Source organism: Gorilla gorilla, chromosome 15 (genome assembly GCF_029281585.2).
Source record: "Gorilla gorilla gorilla isolate KB3781 chromosome 15, NHGRI_mGorGor1-v2.1_pri, whole genome shotgun sequence".
In the NCBI taxonomy this organism is placed as follows: Eukaryota; Metazoa; Chordata; class Mammalia; order Primates; family Hominidae; genus Gorilla; species Gorilla gorilla.
This window is the reverse complement of record NC_073239.2, coordinates 27,465,399-27,474,843: the sequence shown is the minus strand read 5'-3', so window position 1 is coordinate 27,474,843 and position 9,445 is coordinate 27,465,399. Positions and strand designations below refer to the sequence as shown.

General features: G+C 37.8%; 1 long non-coding RNA gene across 1 annotated transcript; it reads left to right on the top strand.

The window, feature by feature from the left end:
- Nucleotides 1-238: 238 nt before the first annotated feature.
- On the top strand, nucleotides 239-8,397 carry LOC134757175 (uncharacterized). The gene is made up of 3 exons (XR_010130870.1): nucleotides 239-279; nucleotides 3,881-3,978; nucleotides 7,500-8,397. It is a non-coding gene; the product is annotated as an uncharacterized lncRNA (long non-coding RNA).
- Nucleotides 8,398-9,445: the final 1,048 nt, after the last annotated feature.

Below are 9,445 nucleotides of genomic sequence, written 5' to 3'. Positions count from 1 at the left end.
CCAATTATTTGTAATTTTAGAAGTGTTAAATACGATTTTTGAGAACCCACAGTACTAGCCCTGGCTGTCACTGCCAGTGTATTTTAGGAAAGTGATGTAATGTCTTTATTTTAAAAAGTATGCAACCAAGAGTTGCCGTGATGATGGTACCATCTGGTTGTGGCCGGTATAGGATACTATATGACCAAAACCCTCACTACTGTTGTCTTTCTACTCTCTCAGAGAAAAGAAAATCAGACAAATGATGTGCTCTCATTTATTCTTCACTTTAATCCTAAAGTAAGTAATTCCATTTCTGAAGTCCTTTCATCACATGGACATATATACCTCTATAACTACAGAGGTTTCTGACTTAATGATGTTTCGACTTATGATTTTTTAAGTTTACAGTGGTGCCAAAAAGACATGAATTCAATACGTTCCTCAACTTAACGATTAGGTTACATCCTGATAAACCTATCATAAATTGGAAATACCATTATGTCTAAAATGCATTTTCAACTTACTATATTTTTGATTTATGATGGGCTTATAAGGGTATAACCTCGTCGTAAGTTGAAGAGCATCTGTATCTTATTTACTCCTTTTTTCCCTAGGCCTTGAATACTCACCTAAGAAAAGTCCCTTTCCCCTTTCTCTGTAGCCTTCCCTTCTGCTGGTGCTGCTGCTGCTGATGCTGATGCTTTCTCTTCTTTTTCTCCTTGCCCAAACAAATCTAATCTAGTCTGATAATGCATATAAGCCTTCTGGTGTCAAGGAAATAGAAACCCAAAGTGTTTCACTATAATGAGACAAAATAGAGAACCAGTGCCATTGACTTCTGTCACCTTGGCTATCCCCAGAAGTCTCTTTTGCATGCCTCAGGTATCTCTCTTGTCCTTGCTGTCATTCATACTCCTTCCTCTCACTCAGTAAACATTTCTTAAGCCCTGTGCACTCACATTGAGTTACTCAGTGACAATATCATAATGACTAAGGTAAGATTCCTGACCAAAAAATAGAAAATCAATGCATTTAATAACTCATTTTCAATGTGACCAATTTTCAATCTTGCTGACAATAATACTACTTTGTTTCATTTTTTCAGAGCAAATAAAATTTACTGAAGTTATATCATGGGTTAAATAGGTTGTGTGATAGCTGGCAATTGTTTGCATTATTTATATAGCATTGTTTTTACTGGGAAAATAGTCTGAATCTCAATCCACTGCATAAAAACGTGGCTGGGAACACTTCCCACCTATAATGCAGCCTGCCTGTAATATCGTGAACTTTAAATTGCAGCTTTTCTCAGAAGGATTCAAATATCTACATGTGTAACATCACTGGGTCTTGTTTGTTTATACTCAGCCTTCTTTTCACAAATGATTTAAAACAGATTACACATGTAACATAATAATAATGCAATATAAACAAGGTAAAGAAGTAGGGCTAGTGGGAAAAATTGTAAATGAAAGAAGAAGCCCAAGCCTGGAGCTGGCCGTGGGCCAGGCAAGCCAGTCCATATGTGTAGGTATGACTGCCTGTTGAGCTGTCATAGGTGACCATGAGGACACTGGGCATTATCACTAAAGGCTTCGTTTTTAAGTCTCTTACTGAGTTGATGCTTGAAAGTGAGTGAATATATAGGCTGTGGAAATTTGATGAGTAAGTGTAAAGGTTGGCATCCTTTGGGGAAAACTTAGAAGCCTTTTAAAAATATTTCCTTAAACATAGAAAAATCACACTTCTACCTAGAAGTGAATTTCAGAGGGATATATTAAAAAATTCAGGAAATTCTCTCAATAAATCACTTAGGGTTCTCTCTGACACAATGTAATGGTTTCTTTGGTCCCTACATTTTACCACAGAAAGCTGACTAAAATGGTTGGAGGTTGGAAGACTTTAAAAACACATATTTACTTGTAGCTAATACAAATTAATAATAATACAACTTATAAAGATATTATGGAATGTCCAAATTGGGGTAATATATTGCCCTATTGAACGTGTCAGAAAAAAAATAATTTCTGAAGTGTCACTGACTAGCCCAAAAGGTAGACGGTTATGTAGGGTTACTGAAAGTAAACTGCATTCATTTAAGTAGTATTTTTCAAAAATATGGTATAATTTTTTAATAGTTTGTCATTCTTTCCAACTAAGATAATGGGAACAGTTGTTTTTTATGTCTCTTTTAGTAAGTGACAGTGCAGTCATATCATCAATAAATAAGATGATATTATTTTGTCTTAAAATATTCTCATTTAGATATGAAACATTTTATTATTTTCATTTCACAAAAGCAAAATTGAGGTGGTAAAGGAAAAGAAGAGTTTAGTGAACGTTAAGCCAAGAATTGAAGGTGCAGTTCTAGGCATACACACTTCATATTTGCTGGCTAGTTGATTTTTTAATATCTATATTTGTAACAATTGAATCAAAATCGGCAATAGCTTTAAATAACTCTGCTTTTTTATATGGATGGTCACAAATCTTATAGTGACAGAAATTTAGAATACTGATCTCTTCTATTTCCATAACTATTCTAGTACAGCAGTCACTGAACCCTAAATAACTGTCAATCAGAGAGCCTTAATGAATTTTCAGTGTTAAATCAAAGACATTAAGTTTCTAAATTGAGTCCTTTATGTACATATTACTTCCCTTGGCCCTTTGTAAGTCACATTAGAATTTGCTTCATCCAAATTAATTACCTGCTTAGAAAATGAATTTTGCTAGTGTACATAATGTTTCTTAGCTTTTAAAATATATTTCACATTGTGGTAAATAAGGACATTTAATCCAATCATATTTTAGAAATGTGCCCCCAAGGTTACCTTGAAAAACAGTTTTAATTAATTTTTAAATGTTTTACTTTTGCCCCAAATATAACAGGGCTTATTTTGAAATATGATGTCCATATAAAATATAATAAAGTCCTAAGTATATGTTAAAATGCCTGTCTTAATTCCTTCCTTGTTTCTTTTCCCCCAAGAAGCCTACAAAAGTAAAAATCAATTACACTCATGAAAAAAAAAAACAGCCCCTATTGAAATTAACAGAACGCTACATAAACAACAACCAGAAGAGGTGAAATTAGAATATTTAATACTTTTACCTTTTCAATTTTATTGAAATAAATTCTATTTAGTATGTATTTCTGAATAATCAATGTAAATGTGTTCAAATGAAACAATCATTTGGGGTAAGAGAAAATATTAAAGATCAGTATTTTTCTAAACATAAGCAGCTTGTTTGTTTTTAAATTTCCATGTAAAAATAGTGCAAAAACAAATATTTCTACTGGAAGTGGTTTAAAGAGTATTGATAATACTGTATTAGAGCTGGATATTTGTGTTAACATTCTTAAATATATAGAGATTAATTGAGAAAATTCATTTTGAGCATAACCAGTCAGTAAATATGTATTGACTATTATATTCTTAACACTAAACTAGTGGTTTTTGTTTTGAGGATGAGAAGATACTGAAGAACTCTAGAACATAGGGTCTGCTTTTAAAGAAACTAAAACCTAACTTCTATTAGCAACCCTCTAACAATGGATACTCAACTTTTAAAAATAGTTCTTAAGAAAACGCAATCCCTCCCAAAGTAAAGGAGAAACCAAGAAGAGTTCGAACACAAAGATTTAGGAGGTGTTCTGAACAGTTAATAAATATTATGATCTGACTGAGATGTGATTAAAACCAAGTGTAGGAAGTGTCTATATTCATTGAAGCGGTGGTTGTCACATTGCCATTTCTGCCACAAAAATGTTATTTCACCCTTGAAAACAACTCCCTTCATTAGTAAAGGTATAATTCAGCTACTTGGATATGGTTATGCAACTCTTTAATACTAAAAGCAGAATCACAGTTCCTGTTTTTCTTTTCCTTGAAAGGAGGTGAAAATCTGACAGCTCAAAATGAAGCAAAAACCCAAGATTAAAACAGACACCATTTTGTGCCCACTCAGTCTTCTTTCCAGGGTCATACATGTGTAAGTAGCTGTTTGTTTATAGTCGAGACCTTCTGTGGGTAAATCTGGCAGGATATCAAAGACATTTAGCATAGATATTTCATTTTCAATGCATGTGTCTATTTTTTTCCCTGTTGATGAACCAAATATAACACATGCAGATGATTTTTAGGAATTTATTTTAAATCATAAGTGTTTCTTTTTTCTTTTTCTGAATGTTCACAGTAGCTGGGAGACAAGTATTTGCTTACCACTCCCCTCCCAACACGGCATTGAATGGTTGGGTGGAACTGAACACAAGATTGCATAATGTGCTTCCTCTCTTTAATATCTCCATATTTAATCCACTAATTAATCATATATATATATCAATCTGTCTATTAACCATCTATAATCTATTCATCTGTTAATCATCTATAATTTATCAATCTGTACTTCGTGGCATAGTATTTAAGAATATGGGCTTTGGACTCGGTTAAATCTGAGTTTAAAGGCAGGGTCCATTTCTTATTAGCTAAGTGGCTTTAGGCAAATTAACCTCTCTAAGACTAAATGGCTTATTAATTAAAACATTCATTTAAGATATTATGACGATTAAAAGATAATCCAAGCAAAGGGCCTAGCATATTACTTGACATATAGTAAATATTCAATAAATGTTAAGGATTATTCTTTTTTATTAAAAACAATAATCATTTTTCAAACGAATAGGTCATAGACTTGAAGGCAAGATCATTTCAAATATTTTAGTGCAATATAGTAATATTTTATTAATTTATGAAAAAACTCATGATTTCAGTTAATTATAGGTAATACTGAGAAAAAAATTTTTCTTGAGTCATTCAGCTTTCCATTTCTGATATTTTCATATCCTTGATACTGTTTCTCTCTTTTCCCAATCAGAATAACATATTTTTTCTGGTGTTCCTTTTTTTCAGTAGCAAAATACTTGCATTTATATCTTAAGTCAATGTTACCTCCCTGTGATAATTTTTGGTGTTTTTGTTTGTTTGGAAATGCTGTCTTGATCTAGTTTGAGGCCCTGGCTAACAGCCGGTCAGTTTCCCTTCATGAGTAGCTGATTAATTTCACATCCCAACCACACACTAGGGGCACTATCCACCTGCCCTAACTGTCCCGGGGCCAGATAATAGATAACTAGGGACTTCTCTTGTGTCTTGGAGTCCTGGAAATTACCCAAATTAGCCAATCCACAAGGAACCTGAGGGCCTAACTAACTCTTCCCTACTTGCCACACCTAAGCTGCCCCATCCAGCTCCACCTTGCTGTTACTCTGTCTCTGGATACAACACCTTATGTGGCACTGCAGCCTTTTCTCCTTTGGCGCTAATGGTAACAAAGAATTCCACATCTCACCTATCCAAGTGTTGTTGTGCTGTGTTCCACCACCAAAATTGTCTTTAAATCTTGTAAAACCCTCCCTAAAGCCTTTGTGCTCTCTTATTAGAGAATTGTATGTTAATGGAGTTTTATTTTAAATATGTAGTTTTCAATTATTTTCAGAAATAATATATGGTGATGTTGAACTTACTGAACATACAAAAAAATTTAGGAAAAAATTCATCAACAAACTCATAAATAGCTAATATTTAAGTTTAGTTACTTTCTAATAGGTTTTATCTACATTTTATCTGTATCTATTTTATTCACATTCACATATATATACCCACATATATGGAGATATAGCCATATCTGTATATTCATATGTATATTTATTTATATCCAAATAGAAAGACATAGTTACATAATATCTTTTTTTATTTGTACAAAGAGAAATCTTTCTAAATAAATCAGAATCCATACCTCTTTCTCAGAATTCAGATCACAATATAATTAAATAATTATATGTATACTTATTTCAGGTTTATAACAGCACTTCTACATTCTATTATGAGGGCAAGAGTTGTGGCTGCTATATAAATGCTTCCTAGCATAGTTCCTGACAGCTAGGTGATTCATGAATATTTGCTGAAGAAATAAAAATAACTTTATGAACATCGTTACACATCCTGCTTTATTTTTCAATTCGCATAATCTTTTTCTGTATATCCTCTAATTTAGTACTATTTCATAGTTATGGTATTTGTTAAAGGAATATAAAACATCAATACGCAGCAATAGATCAACTGTGCCATACCTCCAAAATACAGTGTAGCCAGTTGTCAACTCTACCTATGAAAGAAATTGGTCCAGCCTTGGACAGGCGTGGTGGCTCATGCCTGTAATCCTAGCACTTTGGGAGGCTGAGGTGAGCGCATTGCCTGAGCTCAGGAGTTTGAGACCACCCTGGGCAACGTGGTGAAACCCCATCTCTCCTAAAAAATTAGCCAGGCGTGGTGGCAGGTGCCTGGTAGTCCCAGCTACTCCAGAGGCTGAGGCACTAGAATTGCTTAAACCTGGGAGGCAGAGGTTGCAAGTAGACAAGATCGTGCCACTGCACACCAGCCTGGGTGACAGAGTGAGACACTGTCTCAAAAAAAAATAAATAAAAATGTTTAAAATTTTTAAGAAGAAAAGGGTCCAGTCCAATTCATTTCCTTCGATCTGATGGGTACATTGGAATGTGAGATCATGTTCAATGAAGCTGTGATGCTACCTGCAGTAAAACATGTTTGTTATTATGGCAGAGGCAGCCATCTGGAGTGTCCACTGTGAAGATGCTGGCTGCAGCACAGGAGGTGTAGACAGGGTCGTCCACTCAGTGGAGCAGGTAGGGGCAACAGCCCCATGCTCCCAGATGCAGCTGCAGCGTCCCAGCTGCAGCTCTGGACCAGGGAATACCTGTGCTCTCAGGGGCCCAGGAAGTCCCACTGCTCGCACAGGCTTGGAAGTGCCTGCTCCCTCTCCCTGGCTTCTCTCCACTTCCAGCACTGGCTCCGATTTCGGAGCAAAGTTGAAGCTGAGCCTGGGTGCTCTCATGGCCCGTTGGGTATGTGTAGATTATGGCACTGACAGGTCACCTCCTCCTGCAACCTTGGCCCGCTCTAAAACTTTGGGCACTGAGGAGCTCAGGGAGAGAGGGTGAAGGGGGTTGGAGGTGGCTCAGCACAGGCCTGCAGATGCCCCTTGGGCACAAGCAGACTGAGTACTGTGAACAGCATGTTTGTGGCAGGAGGCAGACAGGTTCCTGGGCAGAAAGGGTTGGGTCCGCAGTGAAACTCCACCTTCAAGCCAGGAACAGCCTGAAGCCTGGGGGCTGGGCTGCCAGTTCTGGGTGCAGTCCGTAGCCTGGAGTGAGAATTTATGGTGCATTTTCCAGGCCTGCCCATGGCTGCCCATAGACCAATCAGCAGACAGTTCCTCCCTCCTGAGCCCGTAAAAATCCCAGGACTCAGCCAGACTCACACAGAGGTAGGGATTATCAGCTGCAGGAAGGAGCTGCCTACTGCAGGTCTCCTCTCTGCTGAGAGCTGGACACTAGCTGGGACAACCTGCCCACAGAAAGGATCTAACCACTTCTGGTCTCCTAGAAGCTGTTCTGTCACTCAATGAAGCTAGCCTCCACTTTGCTTACCCTCCAGGTTGTCTGCATACCTCATTCTTCCTGGACATGGGACAAGAACTCAGTACCCACTAAATGGCAAGACTGAAACAGCTGTAACACAAACAGTACTGAAACACACCCACCCATTTGCCATTTTGTGGGTGACGAAAAGGAGAGAAGTCCTGCAGCCTGTCTGGGAACCCAGACCTCAGGGCTCTTTAAGCCAGGACTGTGACATGCTGTAACAACCTCTTTGAGGCTCTGCAGTTTCTGGGATCTCCAAGCTTTCGGGCGCCACTGCATTCCCCTTGTCCAGATGTTGGTGCCCACAGCAGAAGTCACCTGCAATACATCTGGTACAGCTGCAGCCTTGCATGGAGTTGGCACCTGTGCCAGCATCTGAAGCTGCCTGTCCATCACAGCTGGCATGCCTGGCTGTGCACAGTGGCCGGACCCCACGCTTACCTGCTCACACACCTCTCACTGCTTCATGCCTAGCTCACACTTGGCAGGTGTGGGATCCAGGCTGGTAGCAGGAGCTGAGTGCATCATGCCAGGCTGATTGGACAGAACAAGCCCAGTAGGCCTGAGCAAAACTTGGGCAAAGACGCCACCAGCCATAGAGGTTTCTGTCTGGAAACCAGTAACACCCAAAGGATCCTGCGACAGTATCACACCAAATAAAGGGAAGTGCTGACAATTATTTACTCATTTAAACTAAATAATTCAGATACAGAACATCTTGTCATGTTTGTCTAGAGAAAATGGTTCCATAGGTATAATTAAGGGGCTAATTTCCAAAGTTGAATATTGGCACAGGAAAAAAAACAAAGTATGTATATAGAGAGAATAGCTCAGAAAGAAAAAAATGTAACTCTGTGCAATTGAGAGAGACGATGTAACTTGAAAGGATTAACAACGCAAAACGTCATTGATCAGCTGAAAAACAGGTACTATCTAATGCACACAGCCATGCATGTTCTGTTAACTTCAAAGTGTTCTCAGCCTAGCTGGAAATAAAGATTGTATATTATTATTATTATTATTATTATATATAATATCTACATAATAAACACAATTTTTTACCCCAAGTGGAATGGAAGTAACATTTTGTGCAGAAGAATTGTGTTATTTGAGTTGTCTCTTGTTCATGGAAAGAAGGATGGAAATGGATTCTTCATAGAGGTAATAACAGGAATGAAAACTGAGAAGTGTAAACAGGTACACTGGAGGGTGCATATCTGTAGTGTATAATGTGAAACAAAGCACGATAGGTATGTTGAGACACTACATGGGTGAAAAATAGGACTTATCTTTATTTTATCCTCTTTTTAGACTAGTGGTTCTCAACTAGAGGCAATTTTGTCCCTGTGGGACACTGCAGTGTATGAAAGCAAGTATGTCAGGAATGGGGTGCCCTGGCATGGAAGTGAGTACCAGGGATTCTGCTAAACATCCTGTGATAAACAGGACATCACCCTCCCCACTCCCAAAATAATTTTCCAACCCAAAATAATTTTCCAACCCAAAATTTCAACAGTCCAAGAATAAGAACCCTTGGAGTAGACCAATCGTCTCCAAAATGAGGTATTTGAACCTGACAGGTGATGAAAGAATACATGAAGGTTCAGAAATAAAGCAGTATAATTTTATAGTTCATCTCCTTTTAAAAACTCTTTCTGAAGGTAGATTTTGTAGCATACAAAATATACATTTGTAATGCATGTGTGATGGTTAATACGAGTGTCAACTTGATTGGATTGAAAGATACGAAATATTGATCCTGGATGGTCGAAAGGAGATTAACATTTGAGTCAGTGGGCTGGGAAAGGCAGACCCACCCTTAATTTGGGTGAGCACCATCTAATCAGCTGCCAGCACAGCTAGAATATAAGCAGGCACAAAAATGTGAAAAGAGAGACTGGCCTAGCCTCCCAGCCTACATCTTTCTCCCATGCTGGATGCTTCCTGCCCTTGAACATC